Source organism: Chaetura pelagica, unplaced genomic scaffold, assembly GCF_000747805.2.
Source record: "Chaetura pelagica isolate M959 unplaced genomic scaffold, ChaPel_1.0 scaffold29, whole genome shotgun sequence".
Taxonomy (NCBI): Eukaryota; Metazoa; Chordata; class Aves; order Apodiformes; family Apodidae; genus Chaetura; species Chaetura pelagica.
Window position 1 is genome coordinate 1,518,349 of NW_009970720.1, and position 20,910 is coordinate 1,539,258.

The window sequence follows — 20,910 nt, forward strand, 5'->3', positions numbered from 1 at the left end:
TCCTGCTAGCTCCACACTACTCAACACGATTTATTAAAGTGCTTTGTACCCTGCTTATTTGAGTGCTTTGTACCTTCGACTGTAGGAGCAGCAGGGTACAGGTGGTCAGATACAAGCCCACTTTGACTGTGCCTTTCTGACACAACAGGGTGTACAGCAACTTCTGCAATTTTCAGGGATATTTTTACTGAAAAATGTCATCTCATGTGCAACCCCTTCAGATATGGGTGAAGGGGTTCCCACTCTAAGCTCTGCAGTTTCTTGACCATAGAACTAAAAATGCACCCAGGAGACCTACATTCTCTGATCTGCGTAAGGTAGTGGGTGATTTCCCCACAGCCATGGGCTGCAATATGTTCCCACCGAAATCCTCAGAGTCAAGGAAGGGTTTGACTTTTTGCTCTTCCTAACAGAGGCCCAGCAGAATAACCTGGGCAGAGATGATGAAAGGCTGACAAGGTGAACAGCAAGGCATGACCATGCCAAGCCTCACTTGCTTAAATCAGGCAAAATACATTTGCAAGTAAGTAATTTTCCTAAACAAAATGAACACTAAATCAGCCCATTACAAAAGGAAAATGCTCACACACAGAGCAGGGAAATTTAGAAGAAGTGTTTAGCCCCTGAATTTTCAGATATCCTTTTCTCCAAAGCAAGGAGACAGAAAGGGGAAGAGCTTGAGAACCTGCAAAACTAACTAAACTCGTAAGGATAAAGTCCTGTTTCAGAAATCTGGGCAAAAGTCAGATGGCAAGATAGCTTAAATTGAGCACAGATGCCAAACTGCCTGGCTCTGGACAGAAGCTCTGGAGAGCCTGCAATTTATGCCGGGAGGGAAGAGAACTGCAGAACAAGCTCACAAAACCAAGTGATTAGTCAATAAAATGGTAAGTGAAATTCAGTGTAAACAAATGCGGTGCATATGGGGAAAACAGTAATCTGAACCGTGCATTCAGCCTAGCAATGAGACCTTAATGGGCTGCTTCCACTCGGGAACGAGACCATGAGATAACAGGAATTTCTATGAAAACATAAGCTCTGGGCTGATCATCTGCATATACTCCAGAGCTGGCGGGTCACCCAAACCAGATGTCTTTCTCTTTTTAAATAATGTATTCAAGTGTCTTTCTGCAACACATTTCTGTTGCAAACATCAGATTCTGAGCCTTGGGCTTTAACTTGCTTTGTGCTTCTGTGCTGCTACCATAATCACACTGAAATGGCTAAATTGCTCTTTTTTGTCTATTTAGGTAAATCATATTATGCCATTCATTGTCCTAAAATAGTATTATGGCAATTTGTTCTTCAGCCATCTTCCCATCTTAAAAATAACACCACAACACTCAATATCACTTCCTCTTTAAAAAAAACCCACAAAAACAAACCTTCACCCTTCCTTATCCAGGAGTTAGGCTTCACAGAAAGGGCTTCCCCAGTTCCTAGAAATGTTTATTCCTTAAAACAACACTCCTTAGAAACACCTCCCAAAACAAAGTTACACTGCTTATTCAAAGAGAGCAGTAATGCATCTTTACAGAACAAAGACTCAAATATTTTCTACTGTTGCAGAAAAGCATAAAATTGAGGTCCAGACTCCAAGCACACAGGCAACCACACACTTGCACTCCCTGCCTTGCCACTGTTTGGTACAAAAGAGGTGAAACAGAAGGAAATGAAAAATGTTTTGCACAAGCTTCATGCTACTCAGCCTGTCAACTCTGTTAATCTCAGTGAAGAGAAGAGTCAGAGCAGCCTGGAAGCTACTAAAAGTGTTGACAGTCAGGCTAGATGGGACCTTAAGCAATCTCATCTACTGGAAGACATCCCAGACCATGGCTGGGGGGGTTAGACCAGATGATCTTTGAAGGTCCAACACAAACAAGCCCATGATTCCATGATACTATTCAAATTAAGACTTTGGCAGCAACAACACAGGAGGTCCATGTAAGCAGGTGAGAGTAACCAGACCACAGCACGGCTTCACCACTTGGTCTCCTACTTGCAGCGCAGGTGATCACCCAGAGGAACAGCGGGAAGGCCAGGGATAGAACCCCACTATTTATTCCCTCTTTGTAATCCCACAGCAACAGAAGAACCATTGTGCTGAAGACAGAAGGAAGTGTAGGAAAAAACAGAATCACTGCAAAGGTTAACAGGAAAGGTATAGCTCATGCCATGTGTCAAATTACAGGATCATAGAATGGTTTGTGATGGAAGGGACCTTAAAGATCATCTAGTTCCAACCCCCCTGAATGGGCAGGGACACCTCCTACTAGAGCAGGTTGCTCAAAGCCCCATCCAGCCTGGCCTTGAACACTTCCAGGAGGGGGCTTCCACAACTTCCCTGGGCAACTTGTTCCAGTGTTTCACCACCCTCACAGTGAAGAATTTCTTCCTAGTATCTATTTTGTTTTCCCTCTTCCCCAACAATTGTCCTCTCCTTGCACAGAAAGGAACCCTTATTCATAATAAGGTAGCTTTGTGGTATAAAAAAATTAATGAGCAGATGGAACAGCAATCCATTATCCATTAAAATATTGCAGCGGGTTAATACAGCAAATAAAAATGGAGAATGAAGCAGATGGCCATTTATAGTTCTTTTGATTTCTTAAATATTCCTTCCCAGTGCACAGCCATTCTTGTATTTAACATGAAATGCACAGTTCCCACCATGTGCACATTATGCAACCATTCATATGACCTCATAAACATTACATCTTATAGACCTATTATTTTTTATGCCTTTTTTTTAAAGGAAAAGCTGTATCATTTCATGGTAAATTATTCCCAGCTTTCAGATATCTTGAAATAATTTGAAGTAGCTGCCAACAGCAAATGACAAACCCACCAAATGCAAATATTTGCTCAAGCTACTTTTTGGATCTATTTCATTTTCTGAGTTCAAGAAATAATACAAGAAAAGTACTTTGACATGGGATTTGGGTGTAATATTTCAAGTACTCAGCATTTTGTCAAACACACATGCCAGGAATACAGGTATCTGCGTTCGTCTCTGAGTGTAATAAACTGGAAATAGCTGCTTCATTATAGCAATTACAATTCATACTGAAATAGAAACTAAGTATAGGTGACTGCTACTTTGGATTTCATAAAAATATATGCTCTGTCTCTAAAAAAAGTTAATATAAAAAGCAGTGATTCTCTTAGTTGTCTGTATCCGTGACAACCAAGTTGAATACTCGCTCATATTCCTTGCAAGAAGTTTACTTAAAAAATACACATCCTCTTTTCTGAGATCCACATAAAGCTAGTAATTTCTAAAAATAATTCTTGTCATTAAGATGCACAGATACATTAACACACCAAGTGCTATTAATATACCACAAATAAAATCTGCTGTCTACAAAAGGCCAATATGAGTCTGATGTGCCAGCCAACTTCATTTATACTGAGAGGTAAAGTGGCACATACATACATACTTTGCAATGGGGCATTGCCCAACAGGTAAAACCCAGAGTGTAATCATCATCAAGTTTTAAACTTTTGCTTCTTTTTCTAATACTGCTTTGGTAATGTATCACAGGGTAATCCACTGTGCAACCAAGAGAGCACCCAGGAGAGGACAGGAGTGCCCAGACAGAGCCTGAAGAACCTCCATGAAGAAGAGGCTGGAAGAGGCAAGGAAAGGGTCTGAAAAAGGAAGAGGGCAGATAGAAAAGACAGAGCAGAACAGGCCAGGAGTGCTTTGGTAAAAGGAGGCAGGGATAGGAATGCCTAGAACACACTTTGTTTCAGAGCCGGAATGAGCCCCGGGATTCCCACCATGGAAAGCCAATTTTTGTGAGCCTCCTGGAAAAGGGAAAGTCATTCAGAGCATGCAGCTGCCAACTGCTGAACTAGGTTTAATAGCTAACCTCTGCACAGTGGATCCTAAATTCTTCCATCCTGTGTGTGCACTGGCATTTTTGCTGCTTTCTTCCCAATGGATCTCCTAAAACTACTGGAAACAGCAAGCACAAAATTTTATGGAAACAACCTTATGATGACTTTAAGTCACACAATAGAGATCTAATGGCAGAAATCAGTTTCCAACTGCAAATTTAACTTGCTACTCACCGTGCACACACATTATAACTCAAGTCTTTCATTGTCCAATTATAGCAGTTCAAGGAGGTTGGATTCAAATGGTGGGATCTATTTGCATAGACTGATGCCCATCACAACCCTGAAGCAGCAGTCTGGCTGCTAAGTGATGGCTTGTGACAGCCATAGAAGGAGGTATTTGGCTATTTAGGCTGATATTACTTAGTGGTTGAAAACCATAATGGTCAACTGAAAGCATCCTTAGGATAACAAAAAAAAACACCTGGTGGGACAGCAACTGGACCGTGCTGGTACTTGCCCAAATACACCTCTTCTTACTTACTACACAGAGCAGTCTACAAGCCAATGTGATGCACAGGCAAGATATTGCAGAAGCTTTGTAACAAAGCCATATAATGGCAGAAATAATAATTGCAAGGAGCAAAAAAGAACCACTGTGGTATTGGGGAGTACAAAGAGACACGACACTCTGACGTACCTATCACAATTACATTTTAAATTCAGACGGCATGAATCCATGTCTGGAAGCCCCCAGTCTAGTCTGATTTCTGGCAGTACTTTCACAGTTGTGTTTGAAATAAGCAAAAGCTCTGTCTTATGAGTACTCATAGCATTGTATGATACTTTCCAAAGCAAGGACGTTATAAACCGAGGTCCTACATGCCTGAATAGGGTCAACTCAAGCATAATAATTTCCCACATAGTTCCTCAGTGGCTCACTCCCCCAGCTATTCACCAGGCAAATCATTGTTCTCTGAGGCACCAACAAAAACTATACATTTGTGAGGTAAACAGATTTTACTGTAATGAAGAAAAGAAATTCATTCTCACAGAGTCACATTTTAAAAATAATATTAAAGTACGATATGGAGAATAGGCTGAAAAAAAAAATTATAGCAAGTTATTACATCTAAGTGAATGCCATGCAATCTACTGAGAGAGGAAGGAAGAGATTCTGTATGAAAAAAATAATAAGAGATCATTTAATTGAAGACTATGTCACAGGCATAAAAATTAAGTTTGTATGCTGCTTTTGCAAGGTTATTATGGTCTTTTAGCAATTTCTGTATTTGCAACAAATATATGTTAATATTTCATGCTATACTGAAATAAGATAAATGCATTTAAACTGGAAATAATCAGTCTTCTGTTGTATTTATTTGTATTCAGCAGTTTGTATTTGTTTTTCTACTTCATATATTTAATTTGCATTTATTCTGGGTAGCATAGAACATTTAAAATGGGTATTACTAAGTGAAAGATATTCTTACAGCATTAAAGAGATTTTGAGAGGAAAAATTTGTCAGTTTAAAATTGGAGCAAGCATAATTGAATAATGAGAAGAAACTGGAACCATCTAAAAGAATTATAATTAGAGCCCAAGTCAAAGATGACAAATTTCACCATTTAGAGCTATCATGATGAAAATGGTAAATATTAGTTGTCACATTTTAATTAAAAAGGAGTGGAAACGGCATGAAAGCATTCATTGTTCTTAGCGCTGTAATTATTTTTATTGATTAAAGCAATTATTAATTCATGAACAGGCTCTAAAATGTTGATACTGTAATTCACGAAATTAAGGAAAGAATATGCCACCTCATTTATTCATGAAACTCTTGGATTTCCATAAATAGATCTTTATAAATATACGATAGCTAAAAAAAAATAAATAAAAAAACACTCCAACCCAAGACAAACTTCTGAAAACATCCAAACTTATGCAGTGAAGTGCCTCAAGGAGAAATCTGCCCTCCCCTGTTTGCTGTGAAGTTCAGCCCACCTTTAAACCACACCGTTGCTCAGCTGCTCACTGCATCGGGCAAGCCTTTCAGTGGCACTGCATTCAATGCAGCAGCCTGGTGACAGGAATACTATTGATAGATTATAAAAAACAGGGTGCTCTTACCCCATACCCATCCTATTCTTCCTCCTGGAGATTTGTGCCTAGGTGGAAAAACAAAATTAGTGTCTGGATTTCTAAAATACCTGGGACATTTCAGACCTACCACACATGCACAAGCTGGCCAGGATGAACGGGACCCCTTGAATAAACACTGTTTATACGAGCACAAGCAGGGCAGTTCCCAGATGTGTCAGTGTCACTGTAGGTGTAGTGAAGACACACAACAAATGGCAGCTTTACTGGCCCTACTGCATACATGTTGTCAGTGGATCTCTGCCTGTCTGTCTCCTCCAGTACACCCCAAACAGACCGACACAGCTCTTTGTGAGCTCTTTGCACCACCGGAAAGGGAGTATCCCTTTCCCTTAGGTTCTTGGCTAGTGAGGAAGTAAAACAGCTAGAACAGCTAAAGGCAACTTGCCCAGAAACAGCCTTGAAATAATTGCTGGATCTCTGCTCATTTGTTAGTACACTTAAGATGTATGCAATCTGTGTGAAAAACAGATATATTTCTATCTACAAGAGGACAAGAGCAAACTGTTTTAAATTAAATGCCTTTTGAGAGAAAAACAAAACACCCCAAAACACCCATGCAGCCTATCAACCATCATACTTGGTGGGGGCTGAAAAAGTGTACCCATGATGACATTTAAGGTCTTGAGTTTCCCACTAGTGTCTGATATGAGAAGAGTGAGTAAGTATAAAGTTCCATCAGCTGTGAGCCAGATGGACACCAATCCTGCAACAGGATATGACTGTAAGCAGGATGTCAAAGTGATTTTAATTATGCAACAACTTAAATCTAAGTTGAAAAAAAAAAGGGAGGGGGGCAGGGCTGGAAGCTCATTTTCGGGATGTCACGAATACTTTGTGTGACAGATTGCTACATTCTTTTGTTTAGGAGGCTAGACAAGGGTCATAAGTAAGAAAAAGAGGGAGCACAGGAACTACTTATATGTTTTTAATACTCTTAATTTTTCTTGCAGATTAGCTTTTCATCACACTGGAGTCCTCAAGGAAAGCACCAGAAGGGTGTTTTGTACACATACCATGGTCACATCACTTGTGATTATCTAACTGCTTCTGTAACACAAGCACCCCTAACACAAACTGGGCAAAGAGAGTGAAAGCTTGGTGATTTTTGAGTTTTTGACTGTATTTTAAGAATTGTTCTGCCAATGCATTTCTCTGACATTAGACTTTAACTCCAAGCCATGAAACACTATGAATGTACAAGAAATACAAGCACTACTCCCTGTCCATGAGCACTCATCAACTTTGCAAATGAACACTTCAGGGCAACGGAAAGAGAAATGGAAAACATCATACTAAATGCCAAACAGCATAGAATCATAGAATAGAATCATAGAATCATAGAATCTTAGGGGCTGGAAGGGACCTCCAAAGATGATCTAGTCCAACCCCCCTGCCAGAGCAGGGTCACCTAGAGTACATCACACAGGAACTCATCCAGGTGGGTTTTGAATGTCTCCAGTGAAGGAGACTCCACAACCTCCCTGGGCAGTCTGTTCCAGTGCTCTGTCACTCTCACAGTAAAAAATTTTTTTCGGATATTCACCTTGAACCTCCTATGCTCCAATTTACACCCATTACCCCTTGTCCTATCACTGGTCATCACCGAGAAAAGCCTAACTCCGTCCCCCTGACACTCACCCCTTACATATTTGTAAACATTGATGAGGTCACCCCTCAGTCTCCTTTTCTCCAAGCTAAAGAGACCCAGCTCCCTCAGCCTTTCCTCATAAGGGAGATGTTCCACTCCCCTAATCATCTTCGTAGCTCTGCGCTGGACTCTCTCGAGCAGTTCCCTGTCCTTTTTGAACTGAGGGGCCCAGAACTGGACACAATACTCCAGATGTGGCCTCACCAATGCAGAATAGAGGGGGAGGAGAACCTCTCTTGACCTACTAACCACACCCTTTCTAATGCACCCCAGGATGCCATTGGCCTTCTTGGCCACAAGGGCACATTGCTGGCTCATGGTCATCCTCCTGTCTACCAGGACCCCCAGGTCTCTTTCACCTACACTACTCTCCAGCAGTTCAGCCCCCAACCTGTACTGGGACATGGTGTTGTTCTTCCCCAAATGTAAAACTCTGCACTTCCCCTTGTTGAATTTCATCATGTTTCTCCCCGCCCAACTCAACATCTCCAGGGAAGGGGACTCCACAACCTCCCTGGGCAGCCTGTTCCAGGGCTTTGTCACTCTCACCATAAAGAAGTTTTTTGTCATATTTAAATAGAACTTTCTAGGTTCCAACTATCTATATCACGTAAAATAGCATGAAATCCTACGAAAACCTGCAGAGTCCTGCTTCACTAAGGACCGTTAATATTGTTGAGTATCATTTTGCCTAGCGTTGTGGTTTTGGGCCCAGCACAACAAAGGAACAGCCCCATGGCTGCTCACTCAACTCCATTCTCCTCCCCTGGCCCCAGGGTCTTCCAAAGCTGCGCGATCAGAGTCCACAGGCAGCAAATCCACAAGCCACAAAATCCAACTCCACTGGCCAAGTTCACCCCTCCTGGTGCCTTCAGGGAATGTTCCACCATGCAGGGGCACAGCTGCCATCTCACCATGGGTTGCAGGGAAACTTCTGCTTGGGCACCTTCTTCCCCTTCTTCCTCACCAACCATCAGCACAGCTCTCCTTCCCCAGCACGGCTCTCATCCTCCAGCACAGCTCTTCTCCCCCAAGTGCTTCTTTGCTCAGGTGTTACAGCAACTGAGCCACATCTATTGTCACTCTAATGGCTCCTTGGCTGGGTTTTAGAGCTGCAGTAGCTTCTCAACTTCTTAACAGAGCCACGCCTGTGGCCTTTCCCCCACTACCAATAAACACCACGAAATGAAAACAGAACACCTAGCAAGCTCTGTGGAATCCATTCTGTTTTGGATCAAGCACCCTCCATAAGGACAGATACCAAAGAGACCTCTGGAGCTATGACTGCTAGTCTGGAGGAAGAAATTCCACACTGGAAGTGGCTTTGTGACAAACTGGACAAATCAATTGATTTCCAAAATCTGCAGAAACAGACTCATCTTTCCAACTGTTTTTGCAAGAAATTAATACATATATCTTTGTTAAATGGAGATGATTAAACATTCATGGCAACATTTTCATTTCTGACAGTAGAGGAGAACAAAAAAGCATTAGCAAACCTAAACTCTTTTAACTGTTCTGCAACATGAAAATCCCTACCGTAATCAATACTCACAGAGAGGCCTGTTGAGGATGGGGGATTCATTCTGCTAGAACTGAGAAAGTAAGAAAACCTAGTTAAAGTCATTATTAGGGCTACAACCAGTATTCAGAGGCATTATCAAGAATCATAGAACGGTTTGGGTTCCAACCCCCCTTCATGGGAAGGAACACCTTGCACTAGACCAGTTTGCTCGAAGTTCAAAGGCATTATTGCAAGGGAGAAGAATCTGAAGACAGGGAAGAGAATGGCCAGAAAAAATTTTACGCCACACACAGCTAGCAGATGAGAAAATCTCACCCTTTTACTTCCTGGCCTGTATTACTAGTATCTATAATCACTCTGTTTTGCACTGGCATTTTTTAACATTATTTTAACTACTGATACTATAACACCTGTAGCTGTATTTATTTCTTGTGCACAAAATTGCATTTGTGTAACTCATCCAAACAGACAAAAATTTTGAGGGAGGAAAAAGAAATCTTAAGATGAAATGATAGCTTCTCTGAAAGTGCTGACAGCAATTGGCATCTGTACTTAGGATAAACACTTGATTGCCTACAGTTGCTAAAAAGAAAAGGAAAATACTAGGGAAGCATGGCTTTCTATTTTGAATTTAATTGCTCCACAAACAGAAGACATTATTCTATCTGCTCTCTGTCCAACATGTCATTTTTGCAGACTTTTCGTTTAGTTGGAAATAAAATCTCCTCTGATGTTTATACTTCAGGGTTCAAAGACAGTTATCTGCCAGGCTTTGGATCTCCTCAATGAGAACAGGAGGTAAATAAATTCAGAGTCTTAAAAACTGCATTTCCTGACTTTTCCTTGTTATACCGGAAAACATCAGTGAATGAAGTATTCTTCAAAGATACGGGTAGGACATGACATTTAAAACATTTGAAACCACTTCCCCAGTCATACATTATAGTATGTCTCATTGGAGTTCAGTGATGTACACACTAAATAGAGATGGTTAATAATTTGTATAAACATTCACACTTCTGACAGTGCAGGAAAAGAAATGGACATCAGCAAAGTTGGATTCTTCTATCTTTTGAAAAGCATCACTGGAAATGCACGTGATACCATGAACCCAAATGTACCCTGGAGCTTGTAGCATGTCACTAACATGCCCTCGAGTGGCTCCATTATCTTGCTGGGAACACTTCAAGGCATTTTTGCAGGGACTTGTTGTATTTATAGCTAGGAGGCAGCTGCACACAGCAGTAGTGTGCCCCTGCTGTCACAGTTAGGAGCAGTGTTGACACAATGACGAGGTCCCACCACAGCATTTCTTTAATTGTTATTTGGCATTGTTTTGTAAATGGTCTTAAGCAAGGAGGATTTTATAAGCATGAGCATTCTATTGCTCTTCTTCCAAAGCTCTGCCCAGCATTACTCAAGCTATCACATGTGTGAGAGCTTACACTTGCATAGTCCTAACTCCATAGGCTACTCGTTACATTTAAAAAGTGAAGGGCACGTGTTTTGCAAACTCTAAATCTAGAAGTAACATCAAATCTCACCACAAGAAGGTGCTAATAAGACTCTAAAGACTTTGCAAGTTAGAAGCCTGACTTCTTTGTGACCCCCCTTATGAGGACAGAAATCAGGCTCCTAAGTCTTTCAAGGACAGAAACATCAAGCAAATTGAGTGATCCTAGAGAATTTAACGCTGCTGTGAACAGCTGTTGAATTAAAGTGACTAGATGCTGTGATCACAGACCTGCAACTATGAGTTAGCACTGAGTTAGTCTTTGTATCTTATTTTTACAATACATACAAACAGAAAAATATTTCCTTCTAAACTGCAAAAGTAGATAGGGATGCTAAGAAAACAACTTCTGCTACAACAGCAGCAAATTCTAAATGTACCAAATTATAAATGCACCATCATTTAATTTGACATTAAAATATGATTAAGCTCCCTGATTGAAATTAAACAAGAAAAAAGAATTGCAGTCTTGAGCTTTCACTGACAAAAATAAGGAAACCTCATAGCACCTTCTCTCCACAAGGATATTTCCTCCCCATCTGCTCCCTTATTTAATTACTCAATTCTTGAGGTACAAACTGTTCAACAGACACAATGCAAAATAAAACTGATCTATATTATCAGAACAAGAAACTTAATCTCTTGCTGGAAGTATGAGCTATAGTTTGCAATTACTAATTAGCACTCAAAAGACCATTATTGGGTAAAATAAGGAAGAATTTTGCCCCATCTCTGGAGGTTTTTAAGACCAGGTTGGATGAAGTTTTGAACAATCTGGTCTAGTGGTAGGGTTCCCTGCTCATGGCAGGGAGGTTGGAACTAGATGATCTTTAAGGTCCCTTCCAACCTTAATGATTCTGTGATATATGAAACGGAAGGGGAAAAAAAAGTCCAGAATAGCTTAGCACTAAAGCAGTGAATGAAAAAGGATCACTCATCAATTCCTTCTCTCAGTTTTACCAGCAAAGAAACCCACACCAATTATTTTAAAGGATAACAACTGTTAAGCTGTGCATTAATTCAAGTTCTATAGCACTATGGGCATCAAAAAGAGATCTCCAAGCAGTGTAGCAAAATGTGTTTGCAAGCCTTGGCAGGAAGTCACTTGGATCAAGAGAAATGCAGGTGTACTCCTGTTCACAATCTGCTGGTCTTCAATGAAACTAGGGGTCAGGGTCTATAAAAACAAGGTGAAAGAAAGTTTTAAAAATATTTTTGTTTTAAAAAATCTCAGCATCTTTCAAAGTTTGGTATTCATTTCTTTGACAGCAAACCCAAAAACTAGCAAGAAGCAACAGAAACATTCTTGTTTCCTTACTTCCTGCTAACAAGAAGGTTGATGTAGTCATCTTTATGACCATGACGTCGAGTGCTTATAACTGTATTTTTACAGAGGAAGATTCTAATTATTCATTTAATTGTATTTTAAATGTATGGGTTTCCTTTTTATAGAATATTTTTAATAGCTTCAAAGACTAAAACAGAAGAAAAACAAGTAGGCTCACCGTAATTTAAGCTTAACAGTTTTGTGAACTACACATCTGTTGTGAAACCCTCTAGAGTTCAAACACAAGTATAATCCCAATAAACAGTTGCTGAAGAGATTTGATTTCTTGGCCCAAAAGAACCTTGATTATCAGCTTCTTCACAGATTTATGAACTAGGCTACTATAGTGCATTTAAGAAGCAGAAACACAAAGCAATAAATAATTCAGTGTTTTGTTCCAAATATTGTTGGTATATACATAGTCTACTTCACAGCCAAATTTATACAGAATACAACCTGTAGTTTTTCTATGACAATTTCAGGATCCAAGTAAAATCCCCAGCCTCCTTGTGCTGGTTTTTGGCCAAGAAGGAGATAAATTTCTTCATAGTAGCTAGTCTGGGGCTGTGTTCTGGGACTTAACTGCTGGAGGAGCTTTGTGCTACTTCCTCATAAAAATTTTGAGAAAACAAGTAGGAATGAAATTATAGGTTTAGAAATACTTTCTTTGTTATTTTTTTGTGAGTTAGGTAGGAAATCCAGCTCCCTTCCTTCATAAGTGTTTACCAGTAAAATGGCTTTAAGAGAAGGAAAAGCCACTAAACCAGCTTCCACAGGGTCAGGGGCCTTGCTTTGCTTTTTCTCTCACCCCACCAGTGAGCAGACTGGGGGTGCACAAGCAGCTGGGAGGGGAGGCAGCTGGAACAGCAGACTCCAACTTACCAAAGGGGTATTCCACACCATATGATGCCATGCTCAGCACATAAAGCTGGGGGAAGAAGAAGGAAGGGGGGACATTTGGAGTGACGGTGTTTGTCTTCCCAAGTCACTGTTATGTGTGACAGAGCCCTGCTTTCCTGGAGGTGGCCAAGCACCTGCCTGCTGATGGGAAGTAACAAATGAACTCTATGTTGCATTGCTTGCATGTGTAGCTTTTGCTTTACTTATTCAACTGTCTTTATCTCAACCCACAAGTTTTCTCACTTTTACCCTTCTGATTCTCTTCCCCATCCCATCAGGGTATTAAAATAAAATAAAACCAGTGTGCAAACTGATGAGAATAATTTCTATTTCCATTCAATTCTGAATACAAATGTACCTGAAATGAAAGATCTAATGCTAAAAGCTGACCCCATGATTTCTGAACCATCCTCATCTGAACCATTCTGAAGCTCCTTTCTGCTCAATCTCTAGGAAGCACAACACAACCAGATTGCTACCACAGGTAACTTCACAAGCTTACAGTTAACAAGTATAAATCTCTTCTCTCCAGCTTTTAAACTATTTCCTACAAAAATGGCAATGATTTCTTACAATTTTGTGACAGAGAGCCATATTTGCAATTTATAAAGAATCTTTTTTGGAAGAAATTAAATTTGCAAACCAATGAAGAGTCCATGAAAAATGCAAGAAAGAGCCTGTGAAAATTAGAAAAATGTTTGTTTGTTTTCCAATTATAGCAAAATAGATATTGGGGTTGTGAAAGTATTCCAAATTCATACTTGGGCAGCTAGTGAAGTTGGCAAATTCTTCCCAAAATATACTAAACTTGAGAAGTCACAGGTTAATGAAGATGTACCTTGAGACTGAAAGAATACTGACGTAGTCTCATCTGTACCTTATACTAAAGCCTTCCCTAAAGTCAACGAGCTTTGTTCAGGACAGAGTTATATATACAGCATCATTTATGCAATTTCATTCCTATTGCCTATCCTCTACTAGATTGGCATTTTTTTGAAAAAAAAATTAAAAATCATATTTTAGCCAGACATACCAAGCAGAAATGGAAGTCACTTATATGAAATTTTTTGAGCAAGCGTAGGGAACAAAGTAAGTAAAATCCTACAGGGAAAGCCCATCTTCATTGAATCCATTATTCTCAAGATTGCAGAGGCTATGAAAATAGTGAGTAACATATTCTATATACCCACAGTAATTTGAAAATACTTTCATCCTCTGTATGAAGTTTTATCTTTACCTTTGCACTGAATTGAGATATATCCTTCATTTTAATGTCATGTATTATAATGTTCTGCTAAATTTGTCATTTTGCTGGACTCACTACCTCTAGAAGTCTCTTTTGACTTCATAAGAAGTATCAACTAAGCTGTCTCCATAAAGAGTTTTTTTGATTGATGAACAGATGCTTAGTCCCTACTGATATTTCTGAGGTTAGTCTACTCTAAATGAAACATACTTAGATTTGCTAATTTTTAGTCTCTAAAGAAACACATTAACTAAAGGTCACTGAATATCTCACTGTGCAATTAATAAAGATTCAGCTAGTAATTCCTTGATCAAATATCAGGATTTCTGATTGGTCCCAGAAGAAATATCCTTTTTTTTTCTTTTTCTTTTCTTTTTCTTTTTTTTTTTTTAAACCTGGCACATGAATCATAGCCATAGCTGCTGCCTGATATAATCAGTGTACAATACTATAATCACATTAACTCTGACTCAGCAAGCATCTGCTTTCGAAATAAACTTTATCAAACATCATTTTTTTTAGAACTAATTTTTTCAGCCAAAGTTTAAAAGTAGGCACATTTCAAAACCTTTCATAAAAGCACTAGGAAATCAACCACTGTATTTCAACTTCTTTCCAGAAGACCTTCCCTAGAAATTCTAGTGGTTGTGATTTTGAGTCATACTGTTTTAAGTAGTAAAGAGAGTGATGTTAAGATTTTTTACGGACATCTTATATAGGCTACAGTTAGAGGAAGTGCTGAATTCACAAGGTTTTACATGCCAGTATGAAATACCAGTGTTTTAATATACCAATAGTCTCCTGGGTGACAAGGACTAAAGTAAATGTGTAACAACTGCACTTAAGACCGTACATTGGTTCTTCTTAAGCACACACAGAAAGACACAAATAGTGGGGGTCCAGGTTCTGAGACAACAGCTGCTGTTCTCTCCTACTAACCTGAAATCAAAATCACAATTTTGCAACTGCAAATTTCCCAACCAGTTTGCAGTTTCCCATAGGGTTTGTAGACTGACAACACCAACAGAAAAAGTCTTCAGTTGCAGATTCTTTCAGAAATTAACAATATTAATACTCAAGCACATGGACCCTTCAAGTGAAGCATAATGACCTTTTTTTTTTTTCTCATCTTTTTGTATTAATGCTTTCTAATGTGCAGTTATTGGAATTGCAAACAAGCAGGAAGACTGTTCTCTGCACCTGAGGGAAAGCCAAAAAGAACATCACAGCAATGTCATCTTCTAAAAAGGAAAAACACAAAATTGTAGAATAGGTGTCATGGAACCATGTAATTCTGAGGTCCAACCAGCCTCCCACTCAAATCAGGACTATCACCAACATTGTACCATTAGATTACCTCTAGCTTTATCTAGCCAAGTCTTCAAAAACCTTCAAGAACGAAGACTTCACCATCTCTCTGGGTGACCTGTCCCAGTGCTTCATGACCCACTTACTGAAGATCTTTTGCTAATGTCCAACCTAAACCTCTTCATACACTGTCTGCCATTACCACCTTTGTGCTCTCCAGAACTACGTAGAAGACCTTGTCATATCTGTAAGCCCTTTCAATGCTGGTTTAGAGTGCTTCTAGCCTGCTTTTCACAACTGGAAAAGCCCCATTCCTTCAGCATTGCTGACACAGGATGTGCATTTTAGCTCCTGCTCATCACAGCAGCCCTCCAATAACACCTTTCCAAGTTTCCCGACAACCTTACAACACTGGGGACTCCAACCAAAGTGTTCCAAGTGCAGCCTCACAGGGTGATAGAGAGACGAGTAGAAGTTCCTCCCCATCTGCTTGCAGCACCCCTTCCTTTGGCTGTACACACCAGGGAAGAACTGCTGAGGAGACAGGAAGGCTGGAGTAAGGAGGAAACACAAAGTGCCTTAATGTACCACACACCCCTCACATACCACTGAGAGGTGCACAGGTGCAATGAAAGACAGAACACAGGGACTTATGCTCCAAGGCTCCCGTTTCTTCCTAACTTGAGGCAGGCTGAGTTGCCAAACACTTTTGCTTCACCGTGACAAATCTACTTTTTCTTCACCTGCTTTATGTGTTGGCTTTTATTCCTAAGGGCTTGCCATGCTACCTTCACTAATTGTAACAGGACTTAGTGTGTATGGCTTAGATGACTGGCTATTTGAGGGTGGATTAACTGTTCCCTGAAGGCATCTCTTACTCTAGTGAAAGTTGAGGGAATCTAGAGCTGAGATTCACTGCACCTCTGACAGAGGCCTACAGTGTAGACACCTACAAATGAACTAGTAATTTGGGCTGGATATATACAGCAAAACACTTTCACTATATATATATATTATTTTTTTTTGCTTTGTTTTGATGTTTGTTTGGGTTTCTTAAATCAATACAAGCTCCTTTTTCAAAACAATGTTACATTATATCCTTTTAGTTATTGACAGGTTTAAAGATGCACTAGTATAAAAACTGCTTACAGACAAACTATTGCTATAATTGGTTAAAATATTGTTCTCTACCCAACATATTTTATATTAAGAACACTCCATAAGCATTCAACCAATATGGATTCATTAAAAATAAGTGCCACATTGCGATTATATAAAGCCATTTTCTAAACCAAAAAACGAGAACTGCCTAATAATATAGAAATGCTCCATTACAAGACTTCACCTTTCTGCAAGTGTTGTACAGTTAAAATAAAGACCTATCTCTGTATTTAAAACTAAATGTAAGAACTAGCATAAGAAGTTATAATTAAGGTAGCAGCCTAAGAAACATTATTCCCTATTATTTCTAACGACTGCTAATAAATTTAGAGTAAAAGTATTCTGTACTAGTTGAATATCAAAATACGATTATCTAATACAAAAATAAAACCATTTCAGTGGAGGAAGGCTGTACAGAATTCTATTGTGGTGCCATGGGATGGGAAAATTCACAGTCCTGACATTGATTTTTTTAAGCTTACTTAAGGAATATATTCTCGTTTTCAAAAAGCTTCTTGTACCAGCAAAATTTGGTATTTTTATTAAATCTTTTCTTCAGCTCATAACTATAAGCCATATTAGCTTTATTAATTCTGGCCTAGCTTTATTAATTCCGGTCTACATTATTATATTTAATTTACTACATGGTCAAAAGCTTCTGCAGTTCTACAATGGTTAATGACAAGTTAATAGCTACAGTTTCAGACCTCATTGAGCTAGACCTGACTAGCAGGTCACACTGCAGGTCACACCATCATCATCATCATTGAGGACTTAAATCTTACTACAGAAGTCCGTATGACACAGTGCTCTTGAAAAGGAAAAGGGAAAGGTTACACCATTGCAGGGTTCTCAAACACTGCCTTGATGGAGGAAAAGAAGGAGCATTTGGAGAGCAAGCCTTAAAAATCCCTAGTCCTCCTCCTTCAGCGTAAGCAGACTGAACAGAAGATCAAACCAGAGGCAGAACAGGTAGAAAAGGAACAAGAGTATCAATATGGGATATCCACAAAGAACAGAAAAAATACAAAGAATAACCATATGCTGACCGGGAAGAAAAAAAAATGGGAAACACAAGGGGTGGCTGCAAAATGAGAGACTGAGTAACACAACAGAGAAATCCAGGAAAGAGAAGGCAACATTGAAGTCACAACATTTTATTTATTTCAGATTTATGCCTTTCTTTATTCATTCATTGAAGGCGGGATTCCTTTTGAACCATCAATCATGTTTGCAAGATGTGACACGTAGTTTTTAATCTCAACTCCCTTTTTCCATTTCCTTTTTCTTTGCCTTTTCAACGTCCAACGTCACTAAGCTATCTACCACTAGCACTGTATGGCAAGGCAGCAATTTTGGGCTCACAAGCAAACACACACACTCTTCCTCAACAACACAGCCCGTCTATTTGGTCCACCAATATCTGCAGCTCTACAAGTATCACTTTTTTACACACTTTTCAAGGCCATTAATGACTTCCTTTTTTTCATATGCATATGATGCATATGCTTATCTTTTGAGTCCATGAGTGTCTAGAAGACAGAGAGTGTAAGGATAGAGATCACAAGAGCTTTACTCGGGTCCTCCTCACTCACAGCAATGGAGCAATAACTGGTTTTGGATGTTACAAGTAAACCACGGGGTAGGTTCTCTGCAGACCTCTGACACTGAGAAGTTTCTCAACCAACTGCAGAACTACCCTGGAGCTCTAATAAAGGAAGGAAGATATATGTTAGAGGTAAGTGTATATTCAGAAGAAGAAAGTTATTTGTCTGGAAATTGTTGAGTTAGAACAGTTTCATTCAGCCTACAAAATAAATGTACTGAGGGCCTGAAAGACTTTGCCCTGCCAGGGTAGGAGGGTAGGGTTTCAGTGTAGCTATAGTGAATAATGTGTTTAGGGGAATATGAGGAATATCCTAATTAAACTGAACATCTATAGAATTAAACCTGTCAGCAATTTGTACATCATCTCTACATCAACACTGCCTCAAAAGGCTCAAATGAAAGGACTTCCATGCTACCTATATCCTAGAAGATATGATGAATATGAAAAAGTTACATTTTTACAAGCAATTTGTCATCAGTTTATATGATGTCCCCTGCTATCTACTAGGACAAAATTTGACCCCCCAAAATATACAGGTTCTAAAGAGACACAATAGTCTTCTCAAGACAGAAGTGGATTTCACCCATTCTTGAATGGTGATGAATAGTTGATGTTGTGATCTTGAATACTTTACATACTAGATGAAGTATGTCTGTAACTTTTTAAGATGGAAGTAGCAGCTCAGGACATTTCGTGTTCTCATAAGGAGGTACCTGTGGCTATGACTGCAGTGCAAAAAATATCTTCATTAAATAAAGCACATGACCCTGGTGGCTCCTTTTCTGCAATTCAACAGAACATCCTGAACTGCCAGTTCCTTTGTGGATAAACCAGCTGTTATGGAAGAACTAGAATAAAAAATCTAGCCCCTCATACAGAGATATGAGATCCTTCGTGCCTACAGGTAAGTTCAGAATCTTTTTACAGACAGCATGACAATGGAGATGAGCTTAAGCGTTTAATCTGTCTGAGGCTATGAAATAATTTTGACATGCCTTCCTTCAGTATAAACATTACTTTGGTATGAGAGGGAGTGTGGGAAAAGTCTATGTCAGAACTTCAGAGGAAAGCTCAAATCCATGTGTATGCTTGCTTGTATTTTCACGCAAGTGTGTGAAGTTCCTTCAAAAAACACAGAAAGGCAGAGGGAAGGAGTGGTGACCACCTTTTTCTGGGGAACTTCAGAGCACAGAGAGAAGGAACTGCCTTCCAGAGACTGAAGAGTCTGCTAAGAGAAACAGGAGCCACAGTTCATACTGGGGATGCTGCAGCTCACACAGAGACTGCCCAGAGGCAGCAGTGAACACCCAGACTTCAGAGAGAGCTGGGAGGCAAAATTCCTCTGTACCAGAGGCCTCAATGAAGCATTTGCTGCTGTTTAGAGCCCTTAAGCTGCCTGAGAGCAAAAACCTTTTGAACAGAAACACAGCATGGCAAATTTTTTAAATCAACAAAAATGCTGTGTACTTTCTTTTCATTCCATCTACTACTGGATGCTACTGTGGGTTTTCTGGATTAAAGGTTACTTATTCTAGCTTTCACTCAGCTAAAATCTGGCTTGAATTCAAAAGCTCTTAATCTTCTTCTGGGAGTTTATTATAGGAGAAGGATCTATGCACACCTATCTCCAAAGGTCTGACTCAAGGATTTTTCACAGCGTAAGTGAGGAAACCAGGAATTTCATCTGGAGCTGACCTTGTTTTGTCATGAACAGATTCACATTTAGGATCTCCCAAAAATTAAGTCTGCCACTTTGTGACCTTGGCATAAGCATGCTTAAGGACAGACACATGCTCTTGGACAACAAGACAGCTAGAAATTAACCTCACTTAGATCCTGAAATTCCTGGGATACTTGCTGACCCAAGGCAGAGCAGTGCAGAATACAGTGAAAATGTCCAGTGCTATTTGTTCCCATCCCATGGCTTCCCAAGCAATGAAGGAATGATAATAGTTTCCAACAGGTGAGTAGGGGAAGAGGGCTCAAGTCTGACTAATTGGCTGCCCTTGAAAAGAGCAGACAGTGGCTGTAAGAGACAAGAAATTACAGCAGCTGGAACAGGAAGAGGTCTTCTCTGTGATTTGGACCACCTTAGGTAATTCATAACACACTAGGCCTGATCAGGTTGATGGTTGCTGATGAGATGTTGCCTCACAGAGCTTATTCAAGTCAATATATAGGGACCCAGGATGAAGGGTTTCAAGGAAACTTCTATGACCTCCTCCTGTGCTTAGCAAAAGAAAAAAAATTAAGTCTAGACGGTGTCTGAATTATATACTGTAGCTGAGGAGAATCTCTAGGTATGAACTTCTGTGAGAAATTCAGAGACAACTTCAAGACAGAGGCAAAACACCATGTGCAGTACCAGAGTCATCACACACATTTTTTTCTTTGGAAACAAAGTAAAATCCAGTACCTTTCCTTCCAATGAAATTACTGAGGACCAAAGGATGAGTTGGAATCTAATTTTGATTGAATTTACCCTGCCAACTCATGGCACATGTCATGTACCCTGGTGGTGAAGACTTTTTTTCCCTTTCGTCTGGAGTTGCCTGAAGAGAATCCAATACTGCTGAGGATGACTTTGAAAAAAAGACCGAGCACTCAGGGATCACTCGCATGAGAGGAAGCAACCAAGGCCCTTCTTCTTGAAGGGCTCTGAAGTG